This window comes from Narcine bancroftii, chromosome 6 (genome assembly GCF_036971445.1).
Source record: "Narcine bancroftii isolate sNarBan1 chromosome 6, sNarBan1.hap1, whole genome shotgun sequence".
Taxonomy (NCBI): Eukaryota; Metazoa; Chordata; class Chondrichthyes; order Torpediniformes; family Narcinidae; genus Narcine; species Narcine bancroftii.
In genome coordinates, this window is record NC_091474.1 from 130,055,834 (window position 1) to 130,077,359 (window position 21,526).

The window sequence follows — 21,526 nt, forward strand, 5'->3', positions numbered from 1 at the left end:
TTCCCTCAGTGCTGATCTACGGACTCTAGGCCTCTGTATCCCCCCTCTTCAACTGGATCCTTGACTTTCTCATTGAAAGACCACAATCAGTACACATTGGAAATGACTCCTCCACACTGATTATCATCACAGGTGCACCCAAAGGATGCGTGCTTAACCCACTGCCCTACTCATTATACACCCATGATTGTGTGGCCAGACACAATCCCAATGCCATCTATAAGTTTGCCGATGACACCACAGTTGTCGCCAGAATCACAAACAACAAAGAGGAAGCTTACAGGAGGGAAATAGGTCAGCTCGTTGAATGGTGTAACAACAAAAAACTTGCATTCAACATCAGCAAAACCAAGGAGATGATTGTGGACTTCAGGAGGAAGTCAGGGGAACATGACCCAATCCTCATTGGGGGGGGTGGGGGGGGTGGGGGTCAGTAGTGGAGAGGGTCAAGACTTCAAATTTCTGGGTGTCAACATTTCCGATGATCTGTTCTGGAGCCTCCACGTTGATGCAATCACAAAGAAGGCTCGCCAGCGGCTATACTTTATGAGGTCTCTGAGGTGATTCAGTATGTCAGCAAAAACTGTCATAAACTTGTATAGGTGTACCATGGAGAGTATTTTGGCTGGTTGCATCAATGCCTGATATAGAGGTGCCAACTCTCAAGACAAGAATAAACTCCAGAGAGTTGTTAACTTGGTCTATGACATCACAGGCACCAGACTTCACTCCACTGAGGACATCTACAAAGCACCCTCTATCCTCAAAGACTTCCACCACCCAGGCCATGCCCTCTTCACTGCTACCATCAGGGGAAAGGTACAGGAGCCTGAAGACAAGCACTCAGCGGCACAAGGACAGCTTCTTGCCTGCTGCCATCAGATTCCTGAATAATCAATGAACCTTACTTACAATGCCTTACTTTTCATGCACTATTATTTTTGTTTTCTTTATTTATAGTAATGTTGTAAGGTGATAGATGCTGCCACAAAGACACCGAATTTCAAGACTTATTCATGACAATAAATTCTGATTCTAATTCACTGTAATATGAAACATGAAAAATTTGGCAGTGGCTGTGTGATTAATGACTTTGCAGATTTCCAGGTTCAGAAGTTCATTTCCTTTTGAGTGTCTTAGAAGTTCTCGTGGGACATCATTTGTAAATAGGTTGCTTAATGAGGTTGTAACCTGGCATAGTGGCTGACCTTCTTTTCCATGGCGAATGCAGTGATTAAATGTGGAGAGCTGCACACAGCATGATGAGGCAACTGGTGCCACAGCCTTCCGATTGAATCATGCCCGCAAGAAAAATATCCCAGCTGATGCAGGGAAAGATTCTTTGTGAACAGAAACAGCCAATGTCTTTATTATTTGAAGCCTAGAAAAGGGTACTACATGTCACATCGATTGCTGTTCTCTGTCCCTTCATAGCCTATTTCACTCTCGGCTAATCAGACCCTGTCAGGTTCTGTCGGGGGCGAGATGGACACAGATGACTTTCAGCATAGGTTATTACCAAGGTGTTCAGACTCAGCGCATGGAGTCAAGTGAGGCCCTTCTGCACTGAAGTGATGCATTGCAACCTACTGGATCTCTATTGTCACTGCAGCAAGGCTGCAAAAGGGAGTGAAATTTCAATCTTCATTGTGGTAAACTTAATTAAACTCTGCTTTGCATTTATATTACCCAGATTATATTTTAAAAGACCATTGTTTTTAAAGTTGTCAGATATTAAAGTTTAGTGAACTGATGATCATCTAATATAAGTAAATTAATCTTTTCAAACTCTGCGCTGATAATTAAGATCTAATCTTACCACAATTGGAAGGCTGGTCTTGTAACCTGTATCAGAAAAATTCTGATCCTTGTTTTATCTTTATTCATAGATGGGAAGTCAAAACCCTGTGCAGATCTAATTAATATTGTTATAGAATAACTGGAGCCACACGGGAGACTACAGGTGCTGGAATCTCAAGCTAAACACAATCTGCTTGAGGAACTCAGCGGGTCAAGCAGCATTTGTAGGAGATAAAGAATGGTCAGCATTTCGAGTCAAACCCCTTTATCGAGTTAGGGAGGACTGGGGGTCATGGGGGCATTTGAAAACAAAGGACGGGAAGTTTTAAACACAGACTTTGTTAAATCGGATTAGGACTTCCATGCCAAATCATCAGCGATGTCCTCCTTCAAACAATGTGGCTTTCCCTCAACCACAATCAACTCAGCACTCACCTGCAAATCCTCTATTACCCATACGTCTGCCCTGGCCGCCTCAACTCCCATGCACAATGACAGGATTCATCTTGTCCTCATCAACCATCCCACCAGCCAATGCATCCAACACATCCTCCTCCATCATTTCTGCCACTTACTGTGTGATCCCACCACTAGACACATATTCCCCTCTCCGCCTTCCCCAGGAACTACTCCCTTTATAACTCCCTTGTCCATTCCTCCCTCCCCACCAATCATTCCCTTGAAACCACAGGAGAGGATCCACTTGTACCCACACCTCCACCCTCATCACCATTCGGGGCCCCAAACAGTCCTTCCAAATGAAGCAACAGATGTGAATCTGCAGGGGTCATCTACAGCATCCAGTGCTCCCATTGTGGTCTCCTCTACATTGGAGAGACTAGATGCAGACTGGGAGATCATTCTGCTCTGTCCGCCGCAATAATGTGGATCTCCCAGTGGCCACTCATTTCAATTCTCCATCCCACTCCCTTACCAACATGTCTGTCCATGGTCTCATGTACTGCCAGACTGAGTCCACCCGTAAATTGGAGGAACAAGACCTCATTGTGATAGTACAGTTTCTATCACCAATGTGTATATCTACACATGTACAGATGGTCGTGTAGGATGACTGTGATTGGCTGAGAGTGTAGCCACACCTACTGGCAGGTCTTAAAGGATTGCTCCTAGCCAGACTAGGTCATTCTGGACTGGTCAACCTACTTGTGATATGCTCCAGTCTTTTAGTTAATAAAAGCCTTGGTTTTGATCACAAGTCTTTGGTTCTTTCGATGCGCATTACACTCATCCTCCGACTGGGCACCCTCCAACCAGATGGCATTAATATAGACATTTCCGGCTTTCATTAAAACCCTCCCCCCACCCCCTTGTCTCTCCATTCCCTGTCTCCTTTCGCACAGACATGATAAATTCTCACCTAGTCCCTTATCATATCCAATGAACACCTTTTGTTGGTCTGGATTCCTCCCCCCATTGTTTGAATTGAGACTTTCTGATATATCCTGCCTCTGCCTTTATTGATTTTTCCTTGAAGAAGGGCTCAGGCCCGAAACATCGGCAATATATTTTTGTCGAAAAGATCCTAGATGCTGAATAGTGAGTTCCTCCAGAATTTCAGTGTTTTTACTATGGTCAAAATGTAATGTGCTCTAGACAGGATGCATTTTGGAGAGGTTTGAGCAAGAGCCCTTTTAATATATAAATTACAGTTCCATAGAGCAAGGAGTGCCAATTCTGGAGAGAATCAGAGGCCACCTGTGTCATTCAAACTCTGACCAGAATCTGTCCATGACATAACTGGGAATGACAAATGTAAAAGCCACAGTCAAGGGGACTCAAGTAGTTCCACAGTAATAAAAGGATGCCCCCCCCCCCAAACCCCGGCCGTCTTACTTCCTGACTCTTCTAATCTCTGAGATACTTACTTGCTGATGGAAGAATTGGAATCATGGGGTTCAATAAAATTTTGGTGCCAATTTAAACAATTGTGTTATGGTGGATGCACAGTGAAAATGTTTATAAAACATTGCCCTTGATGTTGGTAGGGCTCCTTGGAATAGTAATATGCAGGGAGAGGCCATTCAGCCCATCATGTCCTTGCAGGATCTTTGAAAGTGCCTTTAGGTCTTGGCTGGGATAGAAGAATGAAAGAGGCTTTTCAGGAGGGATTCACCAGACTGTTGGAAAATAAAATTAAAATGCAGATACAGGAAATCTGAAATTAAATGTTGGAAATACTCCGCAGGTTGGGAAACATCCATTAAAGAAAAGCAGGTTTTAACATTGGTTTGACCATGGATTCCTTTCTGCCATTGTTGACAAAGCCCTGTGTCTTCCTCCATTTGACTCTTTGGTTGTAGTTTTAGAAGTAAACCAAGTTACAAGGTCAGAGATGATAACTGAATCTTCCCTGTGTCCAGGAGTGTCAGTGTCCTGAGATAGTTTTCAATATGCAAACCAGTCACGTCTAACCACGGTTAAGGGTGGTGGTCAGTGCAGCAATATTAATGCAGCAGCGACCCGGGTTTGAATCCAGAGCTGTCTGTAAGTTTTTTACATTCTCCTGGCTTCTGCATGGGTTTCGTCAGGGTGCTCCCATTTCCTTCAATGTTCAAAAGACGAACGAAGTTAGAATGTTAATTGGGTCATCTGGCCATATTATGGTGTATGAGCTGGTAGGCCAGAAGGGCCTGTAACTGTGCTGCATCTCCAAGTTAAATACTAAGAGAGTAAATTTACAGCAAACCTGCTCAGAGTGATCAGTTCAAGCTTCCTTGGAAATTTTTGTAGTTTACCAGGTCCATGAACAAATGCAGTCATTGTAACGTTGATTCCCAATATCTCTGAGAACTAAGCCAGAAAATGAATGGCAGGGATGATGACACATCTCCAGCTCAGGATGGTGACTGACAAAGAGTTGGTAGTGGGCTTGCTGTGTCAGCTTGGTCCTGCCAGTATTCAGGTCACATGCAGATTAAGCACAGAAGGAACCCAAAAAGTGTCTCATCAACTCCCCCACCATCCCTCTTCCTAACCACTGCTTCTCTGCTCCTCTGTAAATTAATGCTGTTTTCCTGAACAGATTCAGTTTTCCTTTCATTCATTTTTTAAAAATTCATTCTGTGATTTATTCCACACTAGATTTCAGAAGCTCTGGTTTCATTAGGAATGTCCCTTTAGGGAATTTTATCAAAGGCTCTCTGGAAATCTACTGAAAAAGCATCACAAGCAAGGCCACTGCATATATAGTATCCAAGATAATTGCAAGTTGACAGGCACACTTGCCTGTCCGGTGCCTCCGCCTTTTTAAAAAAAAATGTGCAAAGGAAAGAAATTTGTAGTTAAAAGCAAACAATGGGAATACACATGGAGGTGAGACATTTGCTTTCAATAAAATTGCTATTCATGTCTTTCAGTCAGGGAAACCTCAGAAAGAAGCTGCTGACAAGAAGACACACAGGAGACTGCGGATGCTGGAACCTGAAGGTAAACACACTCTGCTGGAGGTACTCAGCGGGTCCAGCAGCATCATTTGGGGGGGGGGGAGGGTGGGGAGGGGAACACGACAAAAGAATGGTCGATGTTTCAGGTAGATGAAGGTTTGCAATGCACACAGGAGAGAGTGCATGGATGAGGCAGAGTAATTGCCAGTGTTCACAGTCAAAGGAGAGCTAGCTGTACACTGAAGGACATAATACGCGGGACTGCATCAAAGACAGCACACTCTATTATGGCCCACCCCCATTCACGGATCAAATCAGTGCAGTGTGATGTGAATTCATCTTCACATCCCCACTGGATGCTTTCTGCTCCATTCCAGAGAACATTGTTATTAGAATGTTACTGGTGCAAATACAAATAAGTCATGTGCACGAGTGTGACCCAGTTAACATTATCTGTCGTAAGGAGAAATATGTCTTTTTAAATCCTTGGGCTCTATCTTGCTGGAATAAAATCATATCACTTTTATGACACATGCAATTATTAATGCACAAATTGGTCCACAAGTGCCAGGCACAAAGAGATATGTCAAAGGTAGCTCATCTCCAGAGTCTGTTGATCAATTTCTCCTGTACATTCAAGCTGCAGCTCATCATCAGTCACTCCCTTGATTTTAGGGATTTGCTGGGATTGCCCTTCAAAGTCACATGCAACTAACAGTACAATACAAAATGGTGGTACTGCTAGAGCTGCTGCAATGTCAACACAGCCACTGGTACGGACCTGCAGAGACTGGGGAGAGAAGACACAGTGATCCTCTGCAGGGCTCTTACCCAGCTCAACCACCGACAGCTCTGTATAGGCTTTAAACGGCCTGTTAAATGAGCCGATGGTGTTTTATTTTAAAACACTGCGACCACTGGGATGGGCCCAAGATGGCAGCACCTGTGTTCAGCAGCAGTCTCGCAGGGTTACTGATGGCGAGGGAGCTGGGAGACAACCCTCCTCCCCCTCCCCCCCCCCCAATGGAGAAGCAGAGGAGACAGCCTTATGGGACAGTGACCACAGTGGTAGACCAGAAAGGGGTTTTGCAGTTGAAGAACACACAGGCAGAGAGAGGGCTGTTGGTGATTGGATGCAAGGAACCCATGCAGGCTGTGGGCTGCTGGTAACCTGCAGTCAAAAGATTCACAATAGGCTGTAGTCTGCTGGAGACTACTCAAAACTGGTTGAAGGGTATCAGGTCTCAGAACCGGGTTGCAAGAGAATGCCTAGTGTGGGAAGAGCCCCTGAGGTACCTCAGGTGCTGAAGGTTTAGTGATCACGTTGGAGGTTTGTATCTGGAACTCAGGTTGCTAATGGTTTGGACTGAAGTCTGAGTGGTTCCAAGAGGCTAAAGGAGTCATGGAGGAAAATCCATGGGCATGCAATTGTTTTTTTTTACATATAACAGACAGTTTTTCTGTCGGCAATTCACTTCCAGAATGGATGTTCACACTGGAACGACCAGAACGCCAAAAATTTGGATCTCCCTGCGCGTTTACACTAAATATCCAAGGTGCAGTATTTTAGGTTGACATGGGACACCACTGCATCGACGCCAACTGTAATGTATAACCTATGTGCAACGGACAGTGTTGTACATCATCAATAACATCCCATTCATTAGCCAGTTGCTGCCAAATGCCGGCAGTTGTGTTAAGACTTCAAGCTTTCTGTGAAATTCTCTAGAGGTCCAGGAATATCGGAACGATATTTTACCTCCAGGGCCTTTTACACATACTGCGTTGCAGAATTTTGGGCCTTTTACACAGGCTGCGTTGCAGAATTTAGGGAACAATTTTCTGGGATGCAGCAACTGTTTAAAACAAAATGATTCTGAAGGGACTCTCTTTTGCTTCCTTTTCTCTGACTGCAAGGGACACCAGGCAATTTCTGCTGATGGCAAATCTTTGTCTGCCTTACAGTAGGCAAATTGCAATTCCATGTAATATTTCATCTGTTTTATTACACGACTAAAATAAATCTTGAACTGTTCCCTTAATGAACTGATAATTACAATCATTGTTACTATATCGATCAGTCCGACTGCACTCTTCAGTCCAGTCCTACATGCTATACATCTTGCATATTTTAATAGCATAAGAATGAATATTTTAACATTCTCTTTTTCTTTCTTTGATGTCTATTTTATGGGGTGGGGGGGAGGTTGCATCAGAATTGGTAAATACAAAACCACAATATTGTCATCAAAAGCCACCATTATACCCCTGAGGGAAGCAAATCCCTCAGCCTTGCCCAGCATTGGCTTGTATGTGATTCCAGATCCACTCTGTGAAATGGCCTGATCAGTTAAGTTAATGATTTTGTGAGAGAATGAATATAAGCTAATAAAGCTGAAGCAGTATCCAGCACACTACCATCACTGATTTGTTCCATTAGTTGGTGACTTCCTTAGTAACCTCTTCCTGAACTGTCCAGGTTGAAACTACCCTCACTAAACCTCAATCTTTCTTAAAAGCTTTGATCAGTTGCTGTAATCTCCTTGATGACAAATGTTGTTTGTTGACAGATGTATAAGCCCTGTTAAACATGCCATATTATCACAAGTTATTGTTGTCCAAAACATTTTTATAAAAGGTCATCTTCAAAGTTATCAAATGTCTGATGCAAGTTGGCACAGGGTTATATGCTTAGATATTACCATATTACCAAACATTTATGCACATCCCAATAGTCACTAATAGTGATGCCTTGGTGTTAAATGTCAGACCTTGCTGAAGTGTCATTGTTCCTGTAACTGGGTCATACAATTTAGTAACCCATTTACCTCTTCTGGTCGTGACGTTGCCAATTCATATTGAAAATGGTTCCATTAACTGCAGTTTAATGAGAAAACATTGAAAATAGGTGCAGGAGTAGGCCATTTGGCCCTTCAATCCTATACTGCTATTCAATATGATCATGGTTGACCAGTACCCAGTTCCTGCCTTCTCCCCATACCCCTTGATCCCCTTAGCCACAAGGGCCAAATCTAACCTACTCTTAAATATTGACAAGGAACTGGCCTCAACTTCTTCCTGTGGCAAAGATTTCCACAGATCCACCACCCTCTGAGAGAAGAAATTTTTCCTCATCTCAGTCCTAAAAAACTTTCACCTTATCCTTAAACTGTGACCCCTGGTTCTAGTTTTTCCCAGCATTGAAAAGAACTTTCCTACGTCTAGTCTGTCTAATCCCTTAAGAATTTTATGTTTCTATAAGCTCCCCCATCTCAATTTTCTAAATTCCAGAGAGTACAAGCCTAGTCTATCCAAACTTTCTTCATATGCAAGGCCTTCTATCCCTGGTATCATTCTAGTGCACTTTCTCTGCACCTCCTTCCTCAGAAAAGGAGACCAAAACTGCACACAATACTCCAGGTGTGGTCTCATCAAGGCCTTGTACAGCTGTAGCAAGATCTCTGTCCTCCTGCACTCGAATCCTCATGCTATGAATGCCAACATAGCATTCGCCTTCCTCACCGCCTGCCCACTTTCAATGACTGCCTCCATTCAGCTCACCTCACACCACCTGTCCTGAGTTGGAGCTTCAGCAGGTTAAATGCACATTGAAAATATAAACGAGGCTGAATCAGGCCTCACTTACCTTCATGTTGATTCTTTGCAGCAATCAAGGGCAGGAGAAACACAAGAACTGAAAGGTGTAGGAATCCTGAGGGATCAAAGAGAAGTTGGAGAGATTCAGCAGGTCAGGCAGTTCCAAGGGGAAAAATAATCAGTCAATGATTCAGGTCAAGACCTTGATTGAACCCTGTCTGATTCCTTCTTTTTCTTCTTCTCAAAAGCATTCTTCCCAAGTTTTTCATCGAGATCATCTTTTATCTAGGAGCATACACAGCAAATCCAGTACCATTTGATATTGCTTAACCAAGTCCAGTCCACTCTCAATGATCAGGCAAGTGATTAAAGTTATGGTGGTGTCTCAAATTGGACTTACTCATTCAGGGCAATACAGCTAGCACCACACCATTAAAGCACCAGCAATCTACGCTCTCCCTGAGTTTTCATGGCTTTCCTCCGGGTGCTCCAGTTTCTTCCCACCCTCCAAAATTTGTAGGTTAATTGGTGTATTAGGGTGGCATGGGCTCACAGGCTGGAACAGCCAATTACCATGTTGTATCTACAAATTAAATTAAAATTTAAAAATTAATAAAACCCTACTCCATGTGCCCATTTTGGCTTTTGCCATCCTGACATGGCTCCAGAAGAGCTGAGATCCAGAGGAAGGGTGAGGGAGACAGGTTTTGATATTAAAACAGCATTTGTTTGTGTTGCCCATCAAAAAACCCTCATTAAACTGCAGTTAATGGGCATTAAGGGGAAGGCTCCATATGCTGGAGTCATTCTTTTAAGAACATTGTTGCTGTTGTCAGAGGTCCACTATCCCAGCAGAAGTTTCAAAATAGGGGATCTTCACTGAGAGTTATACAATGTTCCATTCCATTCACAACACCCCTGCAAATGAAGCAATCCATTCCTTCACTGCAGCAAAATCAATACAATATTCAAGCATGAATGATAGATGTCAAATAGAATTTGTGCCAAGTAATTACTATCTCCAACAAAACAGGGTCAAACCACCTCCCCTTGACTTTCAAAGATACTAAACTTATCAGGTCACCCTCTATCAATATCCTGGGATTTATCACTTACCAGAAACACCTGTGGATCAACCACACAAGTACCAACTTCGTCAACAAGGCCCACAATACAATGATAAAAAGCAATTACTACAAATTCATACAGTTAACGACTGAAAATTGACATTGATCACCTCATGCCCTTTGATGCCAATGTGAGGATTTGCCTTATGCTATTTTCAAGAGAGAATATTTATTTACTTATTTCAATTGATGGAGAAATTTTGTTCATCCTTTTCAATGTGTTCCATAAAATATATGTAAGCAATTGTCGAGCTCTTCCCTGCAGTTAGAAAATCTACATTATTGTAGTCTTGCCTTAATTTGACATGGTTCATAGGTCTCCCTGTGAAAGAAGTAAAGGTCAGGAATTTATGCATCACTTTTTCATCACAAACTGGTTGCCTTCACTTACTTACCACAAAACTTTCAAGATCCAAACAATTTAGGGACAAAGGACCACAGTGCATTCAATCAATTGCATTTGTAGTTATTCCTTCAAAAATCAATTTTCTCAATCAGTTCCTGCCCATTAAAGTAATTGGGCTCAGAAATCTCTATTGTCCAAAATCCAGATAAGTGCTTCCAGTTCCTAATTTGGGCACACAAATGAATAAACTTCAACTGGATTATTGGTCCAAAATTTACTTTTTATGCAATGGTGGAGCTAATTGTATTCGTCGTTATTTTTTGCAAATGCCATTGGCAATTAAATGTGGAGATCGGAAGTTTACGAGTAGGAACTTGCTACTTTGCTATCAATTTCATGAAAATATTGCTGCTGTCTGCCTCATCAATAAAATGCACTAAATAGCAAGAGATTTCTGTGTAATGTCAAAAAGTATCTAGTATTAGACATTTAAGTATTGTCATTTCAAATTTAACTTAATTAATTTGTGGAATGTGACATTGCTGGGATTTTAATGATAATGGTTAATTATCATCAGTCTTTCCCTTTAACACTGAGCATTAATTAACATATTCAGGTTTAATATTGTGTTGGAAATATTAGTCTCAATAAAGGGTCCTGACCTGAAACGTTGACTGACGATTTCTACCCATGGACGCTGAGTTCCCCTGCAATTCATTGCCTGCTCAAGATTCCAGCCTCTGCAGCTTTTGTATTTCTCTGCACACATCCACATTGCATTAAGTTTCACAGCCACATGCTGCAGTTCAATGGGGTATTGTCGACTGCTCTAGATTGGAAGAGGGGGAGGGAAATGATTACACACATAACATGGCTGATTGCTTTAATCAGCCGTTCCTTAATGAAATTACCTGAGTTCTGCATTAGTGGATGATTGACCTAATCTTCTTTCAATTTTTTTGTGATATAAAAATATAATCCTTTATTTTCCACTGGCAGAATTTTTTCCCTTGATCTCAAAGTAAGACTTCTTTTGGTTTGTCTTTTGTTGTTATAATGAGCTGGTGAATTCTGTGAATTAGTGATGCGGACTAGTGAAAGGCAATTAACAACTTAAATCAGGCATGAGAGAATTATTATTTCTTTATACCAGCTAGGCATTATACCAGTGAAATGATTGAGTGCTGATTAGAACATACAGCAAGACTAAATGGTTTAATCCTCATTCCATTATAAAATATGCTGAAATGTTGATGACAAAATTCAGCAGACAGATCGTGATTCATACATGCAGTAATTGTACACAAGTTATTGGTCTGACTCTGCTGTTCTTAAACACATTAGAATCTATTCTCAGTAAACTGGGATTTACTTTCAGTTCAAAATCCAAAGTACTCAAATCTGGAATGATAGTAGAAAGTTCTAGAAAAATCTGGCCTACAGGCATCAGTAGGGGGGTGGGGGTGACACCAAAATGACTGTTTATAAATTTTTTTGTGCAGTGTTTCAGGAGAAATTTTTTTTTAAATATCTCTGCAGTTAGTTATAACAAAAACATTTTCGTAAGTCCATCTTACATATACCTCAGGCTAAGACTCTATGCTAATTTACTTTTTGAACCTTCTAATGTGCTACAGTCAGAGCCATCTTTATTACCCAATTACAATGACACTTTGAATCACGTGGTGTCCTCTGCAGGCACTGTTGTTTTCACAGTCACTGCTTTTGTCAAATTTTCAGGCGTTTTAGCTACAATATTGCAGTTGTTAGTATTTGTGAACCTATATCAATAACTTTTTTTTTGAGAACGAAATAGTAATTAAAGGAAAAGAAGGAGAAAAATGAAAAAAGGCTCTCGCTCAATTATTTGGGCCACTATTGATTATGTAAACCTAATCCATTAATGTATCTTGTGTAACAATAAAGTTTAATGTTAAAATCAACATAATTTTGACATACATTTTTATTTTGAATTATATTGTTTTCTTACCAAATTTTCACTTTAACCACAAGAAACTATGTAAATGTAAAACATTGATCTATGATATTGTAGTTAAAAGGTGTAATTTTAATTTTGCTCTTTGTTTATCTCACTGCTGTTGCTATTACATTCAGTGATATATGGGAATTTGTGATTTACGAGTGGCATTAGTACAAAAAACATTACTAAGGATTCTGTATGGTCTAGTGCAGGAGGAGGACCATGGAGAGGAGAGGGGTAGGAGTTTTACACCATGAGTTACCACACTGTGACACCAACCCTAGTGATGCCAGTGGTCTGACCAGCTACTCTGGCTTATATCCCTTTTTTCTTCTTGTGTGTAAATACTGCTCTTGGCTAGTGTGTGAAAGTGATACAGGTGAGTGACAGGGTTGTCTCTGGGGTAAAAAGAAAAAGAAGAAAGGCAGGCCACTCTGAGAGTGGGAGAGAGAGAGAGAAAACACAGAAGAGAGAGAAAATCAGTAGGAAGGTCAGAGAATTAGGCTGAAGTTCAGTAGCAGGTAAAGAAGAGAATGAGACCATGAAAGAGAATAAAATAATGGAAGTGAATTGAAAGAAAGAAAAACAGAGGCACAGGAAGAGGGACTAAAAGACAGAAGACAAATATATAAGATGTGAGAAGCAGTCACAGAAGATGCAGGGACAAAGAAAAATCAGTTAGCGATTGTTTTCTAAAAATCAAATGAAACAGCAGAGCTTGAATCTGAAATAGAAATGCTGGAAGCAGAAATGGTCAATATTTCATGTCAGTGCCCCTTCCTCAGAACTGGGGGGAGTGGAGGGGGGAGGGGAGAGTGGATTGATTACAGTTTACAAAGCAGAGCTTGGGGGAAAACAAGATGGAAGTTAAAAGAACATGGGGCTCGATTAAGACAAACTGTACTCTGAAGTTTTTGACATGCAGAAAATTAAAAGCACATTCTTCAAGTGGACAGTAGAAAATGTTACAAATGTTTTAACACTGAGACAAAGCATCTGAAACACTATTCCAAACTCAATCAGGGAAAGAGGTTGCTTGTGGACAGGAAAACATATTTGAAGATGTGCTAAAAATTCCTTGAAGAATTGCAATACCTTAACTGGCTCCAAGCCCATAACCACAAAGTGAAGAAGAAGCACTCAGGATGGTAGAGATCACTTGGGATGGCATGGAGAACTTGGATGCCATGAATTCACCAAAATCCTGCTTAAGGAGCAGAAGAAGTGCATCATTTCAGACACGACCAGCTGGTCTTACTCGACAGCACCCTCCTGCCTTCCCCGTGGAAGAGTCTGCAGTCCCCATATCCACCTCATCAGTCACTTCAGAACCAGAGCCCTCGCAGGCTATGCTTGATCCTGAAGGACCACCTGAGGAAGAGGTGCTCCTATAATCAAAGTCTTGGCATCGGAATGTGCAGAAGGAAGGCAGTTCATCTGCCCAGAAATTTGTGTATCTTTTGATATAATAGCTCAAGTCACCATCATCTTGGACAGATCCGAAAAATGATCCAGATTTGCCACTGGATAGATTGAAGAAGGTTTCCTCTTTGCCCTGTGAATGCAGCTCCAAGGAATCTTTGAGATTCAGGATGAAGGAACAACCAAATGCCTGCCCTCCTGTTCCTACAGTAGTATCTGTTTGGCAACGGATGTCAATGTTAGATCGTGCCTGAAGTGCTCTGAAATGGAGTCAGTATTTATTTTGGAACTCTGTGGACCAACATTTCAGGCCTGAGCACTCTCATTAAAAAGCAGGCATGTGCCCAAATGAAGAGGAGGGGAGGAGGAGAGAAGAGGAGGGGGGGAAAGTGGAAGGAGGAAGGGTATAGACTAATGGTCTGATGTTTCTTTTGCAGAGGATGAGTGGAATCATCTGTCGTATTTCTGGGGAGTCCCACAAAGTTGCAGCATAAGACCACGGATCATTCTAAGTGTGGCTTCTTGGCATCCTGCTGGGATATGGCATCTGACTGCAGGAAAAACAGAACTGCTTTTATATAATGCCTTCACAACCTCAAAATTCTTTGCCAAGGAGGAATTTGTTTAGGAAGTACACACACTGCTCAGCATCCATTGTAGCCTATTCTGAGCATAGCAAGGACCCAAAACTAACACCAACGCAAGGCCAGATCTCCTGATCAGCAATTTTGGACAGGATACCAGAGAGATCTCCCTTGCTCAGCAGCCACCAGAGATGGAATTCGGTTTAAGCGCTCTTTGGAAGGCCAATGTCTGCAAGATTATTGGATCCTCTCAGGACTTGTTTCTTGTGTTCAAGTATTTGAAGTACAGTTACACCCCAACTTATAAGAAAAAATATAAAATTTACACGACTTATGTTGTATTTGACAAACTATAACAAAGATACAGGGTATGTAAGAGTCAAATTGTGTGTACTTACTTCGTTAGTCGGCGTCCCAAAGTCCATAGGCTGGATGTGGCCATCTTGATTCCTGTGCGCATGCACGGTGGGTTTGCGTATTGGAGTTTGGTTGGCACATGCGCAAGAGTTAAGCACCCTGAAAATATAGAATTCATGCCCTTAACTCTCGGGCATGTGCCATCTCCAATATGCAAACCCACTGCGCATGCGCACAGGATTCAAGATGGCTGCGCCCAGCCTATGGACCCCAGGACGCCGACTAACGAAGTAAGTACACACATTTTGGTTCTTACATGCCCTGCATCCCTGTTATAGTTTGTCAAATACAACATTTAATCAAAAAGTTCACTTTAAGACTTCGGTACTTCACGAGCGGGGGCAAAATTCCAACTTGTGTCCATTTCGAGATACAACCGAGCCTTCAGTCCCAATTACAGTCAGGGTGTACCTGAACAAGTGCCCCATCACAGGGAGGTCACTTTTTTGAATAGTGAAAATCCAAGGCTCCATTTACTCAATCAAAAGAATATTTTTAAGCATCTAGTGAGACCTCTAGAACAGTAATTCTCAACCCACCCCCCAGGACTCTGCTCAAAGTTTATGGGCCCACTCCCTGTGAACCATTAGTTTTGAATTCTCCTGTATCTCTCTCTTACTAACTACATTTAAAAAAAAAAAGAATATTTATGTTACATGAGGTGAAAAAAACAAATGAGCTGTAAACCACCCCCCCCCCCCCCACCTCCGTCGGGAGAGTCTGTTGAGCCCTGTTGAGAATGGCTGCTCTAGAAGACCAGGGAAGTTCTCTCCAATTTTCTGCCAATATTTATTATTCAACCAAAATGATGAGTTTTCTTACTGCATTGAGTTTATTTTTATATACGCAAGGACAATGTACAGAGGCACCCAAATTCTTACACACTACAGCTGCATATACATATAAGACACACCAACAATAGTATGAATTTAATTACCATAAAATGTCAAGACAGAAAACAAGATAATAAATTTAAAAGGAGAGATAAAAAAAATATCCTTGCCATCAGGGCAAGAAAAATGACAATATTTCAATAGTGCAGACATGTCTTTGGATAGTTCCACAGTAGTTTAGGGTTAGGGTAGTATGGGGAAGTTCAAGAGCCTGATAGCTGTTGGATAAAAACTGTTCTTGAACCTGGAGTGCTGGACATCAGGTTTCTATAACTTCCACCTGAAGGGAGCAGTAGCAGTGACTAGGATGATGGGTAACATTTATGATGTTGGGTGCTTTCTTGAGACAGTGCCTCACATTGATGTCTTAAATGGATGGGAGGTTGGTGCCTGTGATGGGCTTTGTTCTGTTTCCCACTTTCTGCAGCCTACTGCATTCCTGGGCATTTGAATTCCCAACCAGGCCGGGATACAAACAGTCAGTATACTTTCCACTTGTAGAAGTTTGATAAAGTATTCCACAACATGCCAAATCTCTTCAAACTTCTTAGAAAGTCGTGGCATTGGTGTACAAATACAAAAGGGCTGGAGAAACAGCAGGTCACGCAACATCTACAGGAAGTAAATGGAAACCAACATTTCAGACCTGAGCCCTTCATCAAAATATGAGCAAAATGCAGGCAGGAGCCCAAATAAAAAGGTGGGGGAGGAGTGGAGGGAGAAAGGGGAAGGGGAGGAGTCCATGCCAACAGGTAAGAGGTCAAGGATGGATATAGATGGGAAGATAGAAGAGAAAAAAAGCTGAGTCCTGTCATTGCATCTCAGGGAGGAGGGAGCCAGGGCAAATTTACTTTGTCCATCTCTGGTAAAACTTACCTCAATCTCTCCATTTCTTTCTTAGGAGACAATCTCAACTGACATTCCTACAAATCCACCAACTCCCACAGTTACCTTGACTACACCTCTTCACAACCTGTCTCCTGTAATGATTTGATTCCTTTCCCTCAATTCCTCAGCCTCTATGACATCTGCTCCAAGGATGAGGTCTTCCATCCCAGAACATCCGAGATGTCCTCCTTCTTCAAAATAAAACATGGCTTGCCCTCTACTGCCATCAACTCAGTCCTTACCCGCACATGGCCCCCTCCACCCTGAGATGCAACAAAGACAAGACTCCCCTTGTCCACCCCACTTACTCCACAATTTCTGCCATGTACAATGTGATCCTACCAAACAAACACAACTTTCCTTCCCCTCCTTCCGCAGGAACCACTCCCTTCAGGACTCTGTCATCCACCCATCCCTTTCAACTAATTGCCCCCTAGGTCCCTACCCATGTGATGTCAAGAAATGCTACACTTGTGCCCACAACTTCCTCACCACCATTTGGGGTCCCAAACAATCCTTCCAAGTAAAGCAACACTTCACTTGTGAATTTTCAGTGGTCAACCAAATGCAGGCTGGGAAAGTGTTGCATTGAGCACCTTTGGTCTCTCTGAATTGCACACACAATTCCCACACCTTCATTGTATCCATGGCCTCATGTACTGCCAAACGGAGGCTATTTGCAAATTAGAGATTTTCAATCTGGATTATCTCCAAACTGAAGGCATTAACATTGATTTCCACAGTGTCTGAAATCCGTGCATCTTGGCGCCTCACAGTTTGGCGGGCAGCAACCTCCTTTGAAGAAGACCGCAGAGCCCACCTCACTGACAAAAGGCAAAGGAGGAAAAACCCAACACCCAACCCCAACCAACCAATTTTCCCCTGCAACCGCTGCAATCGTGTCTGCCTGTCCCGCATCGGACTTGTCAGCCACAAACGAGCCTGCAGCTGACGTGGACTTTTTACCCCCTCCATAAATCTTCATCCGCGAAGCCAAGCCAAAGAAAAACCCCTCTTCTAGGGCTCTTTCTTTCCCTATCCCCCATCTCCTTTCCTCCAGTTCCCCACCCCTTTCCCTCCCTATTCAGAGAGGGACCTGCTCCCCCCAAACACCTCAGTTCTTTTCTACCTTTCCACCTATATCCACCAATGAAGTCTTTCCTGTTAGCCTACACTCTTTCCTTTTCCCCTTCCTTCCTCCCCTCCTCTCCTACCCCATATTTTTATTTGAGTGCCTGTCTGCTTTTTGCTCATACCTTGACAAAGGTCTCAGGTCCAAAGGGATTCCTGTTTAACTCCATTCAGAGGTGTGCTGTCTTCACGTTGGCATCGATGTGCTGGCTCTAGTTTGCAGGAGTTTCCTTTGCAAAGTCAAATGCCCCATTTCTCAGCATTGTTGATTACAGTTTATTGTGTCCTAGGAGATAACAACCAAAATATATTGGAAACAATCAGCATATTAGGTAGCATCTTTGGAAAGAAAAACAAAGTAAATAATTCAAGTTGAGGACAATTCATCAGTGTTTTTGGTGTTCTGAGGATGTGAATGGTGGTATAGAAATGCAAGTTCTTTCTGTCTTGTACATTGAAACAATTTATATACAGTGATAACAAGAACAGCTTGATATATGCTGCCTTTTTAATTTGCAATTGAATGCCCTTAAGTACTGGGTGCTTTCTGAATAATTATATAATGAACACCATCATATTCCCATCATATAAAATAAATTAATTCAGGAGAAATTGTAATTGGTCCTTTACTCGTCTATAAAGTCCTCTGGCTGTTCCACAGGCCTGATTTTTCTTTTCAAATTAGTGATAAGTGCAGGAGTCCTTTGGGTTAATAAAATAAAATATTCCTACAGATGTGTTTAAACATTAACTGTGTTTATTTTAATAGTCTGCAGTATTAGTTGGGGATCAGCAATGGTATTTGGCTACAAGCACAGAATAAAACAAAACACATGACCCCCAACACGTAAAAGGACATGGACAGCAGGTTTTTTGGGAAATTGACCAATTTCCCCACCCCCCACTAATTTTCTCTAAGTCACAGACCTCCTTAGAGAGTTTTCCCTACATCCTCATTCGGTCAGAATCCATGAACTCTGTCAGACTGCTGTGGGAATAGGTTCAACATCTTGACTGCAGGTACTTCAAAGACAGGCTCACTGTCAATTACTCTAGAGCAGCCTTAACACAGAGTTACACAGCATGGAAACAGGTCATGCAGTCCAAATTGCCTGTGGTACCTTCCTGAACTTGTCTCTTTGCCTGCATTTGCCCCTTATCCCTCCAAACTAATTCACAAACCTGTGCAAATGTTTCTTGAATGTTGTCATTGTACAAACTGCTTCCTCAGCCTTCAATGGACAATAAATGGCAGTATTATTCATGTCTGTGGAAGGAAGGGTGCAGCTGAGCACAAAACAACATGTTTGGTGATTGGGGAACAAGATTCAAGATTCAATTTATTACCATTGTAATAAAACAGTATCATATTACATGAAATTTGTTTTTGCCTGATTCGCCATCAGTAGGAATTGCCTGCAGTGCCTCTTACAGTCAGAGAAAGAGAAGTAAAAGAATCAGAATTTATTGTCATGAGCAAGGCATGAAATTACATGTTTTGCGACATCTTATGATGTACTATATAAAAAAATAATAATAATGCACAAAAAGTAAGGCAGTGTCTTTGGTTCATTGATTATTCAGGAAGCTGTCCTTGTGCCACTGAGTGCTCATCTTTAGGCTCCTGTACCCTTTTGAGCAACAATATCACAGCAGATTTCTTTGGGCTTTACATCTGTTAATAATAAGCTTTCAAATGTGATGGAAGATATTTTAACTGTTAAACCTATGTTGCAAAATATGCAAAAGTTGTGGATAAAGTACAAGAGAAGGTTAAGAAGACGGAAGATAAGCTGGAGGATTGTGTTTGTGATATGGATTAGGGTCAACAAAAGTTGAATACTTTTGATGACTCTTTTACTGGATGGAGGATTGAGAAGAGTGATTTACTGAAGAAAATTGATTCATTGGAGAATCAGAGCTGGAGGAATAATGTGAAGATAGTGGATTTTGAAGGCTCTGAACCAGTCAATTTTTTTCAAAAATGGATGCCTGATGTCTTAGGAGCAGAATTGTTTCCAAATGGATTGGAACTGGATAGAGCACTTAGAAGGAAACCTCTACCTGGTCAACCTCCTCAATCTGTTTTGATCAGGTGCCGACAGTATCAGGATTGGGAATTAATTTTAAGATTGGCATTTCAAAATGCAAGGCAACATGGAGGTCCATTGATGGTTCAGAACAGAAGAGATTTTTTTTTAATGCGGATCTTAGTCAAAATATTATTAAAAGATGTAAATAATTTAATTCAGCGAAAACAGTCCTCTGGCAGAAGGGTTATAAATTTGCTTTTAGATTTTCTGCCATTTTTAAAGTTTTTTATGGGGAATATGAATCTCAATTTTTTGAGAATGGAGATGCAATGATTTTTGCTAATTTTTTGCCCAATCTTCGAATGGAATTGCTAAGAAGAATGGTAATGGTGGAGAAAAAGAAGAAAGTACAGAAAGATCGATTGGAGGAGATGCAAAAAAAGGAATCAAGTGATTCTGAAGAGATCTTGACTGATGATGAACAAGTGAATAGAGACTTGGAAGAAGCTTATCATACCTGAAGTTATTTTTATCTCTTCTTTGTTATTTCTGTTCAGGAGAGATGCAGAATCTCATTGTAGCTCAACTGACACCATCGCTCATTTAGTGGCTTAAGCTGCTATCCGTGTTCAAAGGGGAGTAGTACTTTAGTACTTAAAGGGGGAGGGGAGGGTTTTTTGTTTTTTTAATACATTGTTTAGAGTATGTTTTTGTTTCTTTTTTCTTTTATTCTTTGAGGGATGGTTACTAATTTCTATGTGGATGGAAACCCTGCTGCACAGATTGAGATCTTTACAAACTACATGGCTAATTTAAAATTTGCTACATTTAATAACCCAATTAAATGCAAGAGAGTGTTAACTTACATTAAGAAATTAAAAGTTGATATTGCATTTTTTCAAGAAACTCATTTAACTGAAATTGACCATCAGTAGTTAAAAAGAGATTGGGTTGGTCAAGTTTTCTATTCTTCTTTTAATTCTAAAGCTAGAGGGGTGCCAATTTTAGTTCATAAAAATTTGCCATTTATTTTTGAATTATATGAGTAAATAGGGAGGGTTTTGTAAGTTAATTGTAAAATTTATTCTGAGTCTTGGACATTGGCGAATATTTATGCACCAAATGTGGATGATGAGATGTTTTTTCAGGATATTTTACTTAATTTATCATATTCTCATGATCAAATTATGATAAGGAGTGATTTTAATTGTTGTTTGGATCCTTTAGTTGAGAAATTTGGTAAAGTGATGCCCAGAACTAAAATGGCTAAAAATTTATTATTTTTGATGAAGGAATTCAATTTAATTGATATATGGAGGAAATTAAACCCGAAACAGAGAGATTATTCATTTTATTCATGATACTTATTCTAGAATTGACTTTTTATTGTCAGCTCAATTATTGAATAATGTAGTATTGGCTGAATATAAATTTAGAATTTTGTCAGACCATTCATTGGTCTTATTGACACATTCAGTAATGAAAAAGGTGGTTTCTACATAAAGGCTTAATCTATTATTATTGAAAAATTAAGAATTTTGTAAATATATTAATGAACAAATACAACAGTTTTTAGATATAAATAGAAATTTTGTGAAGAGTAAGTTTGTAGTATGGGATGCTTTAAAAGAGAAAAAGTTCAATTAGATTCTATGAAACTGAAATATAATACATTACAAACTTATAGAGTTGACTATTTATTGCAAACAACTAAAAATATTATGAGTTAGGGGAAAAGGTGCATAAAGTTTTGGTATGGCAATTGAAATCTGAGCAAATATCTAGAATGATTAAGGAATGAGAAAAAATTCAAAAAATTCTTATAAATCTCAAGATGTTAATGAACAGTTTAAGGAATTTTATAAAAAAAATTATATACTTCTGAAGTGCAACAGAATCAAAG

General features: G+C 40.8%; 1 long non-coding RNA gene across 2 annotated transcripts in view; it reads left to right on the forward strand.

Annotated features, from left to right (window-relative positions):
• The window catches only part of LOC138737593 (uncharacterized), a 55,007-nt gene that overhangs the window by 23,718 nt on the left and 9,763 nt on the right, over nucleotides 1-21,526 (forward strand). Inside the window, exons 3-4 of one of the 2 annotated variants that reach the window (XR_011341041.1) lie at nucleotides 5,178-5,247; nucleotides 14,115-14,550. This is a non-coding gene — a long non-coding RNA (uncharacterized lncRNA). Of the gene's footprint in view, nucleotides 1-5,177; nucleotides 5,248-14,114; nucleotides 14,551-21,526 lie in introns of those variants that run through there. The other variant, XR_011341040.1, reaches the window with a different exon arrangement.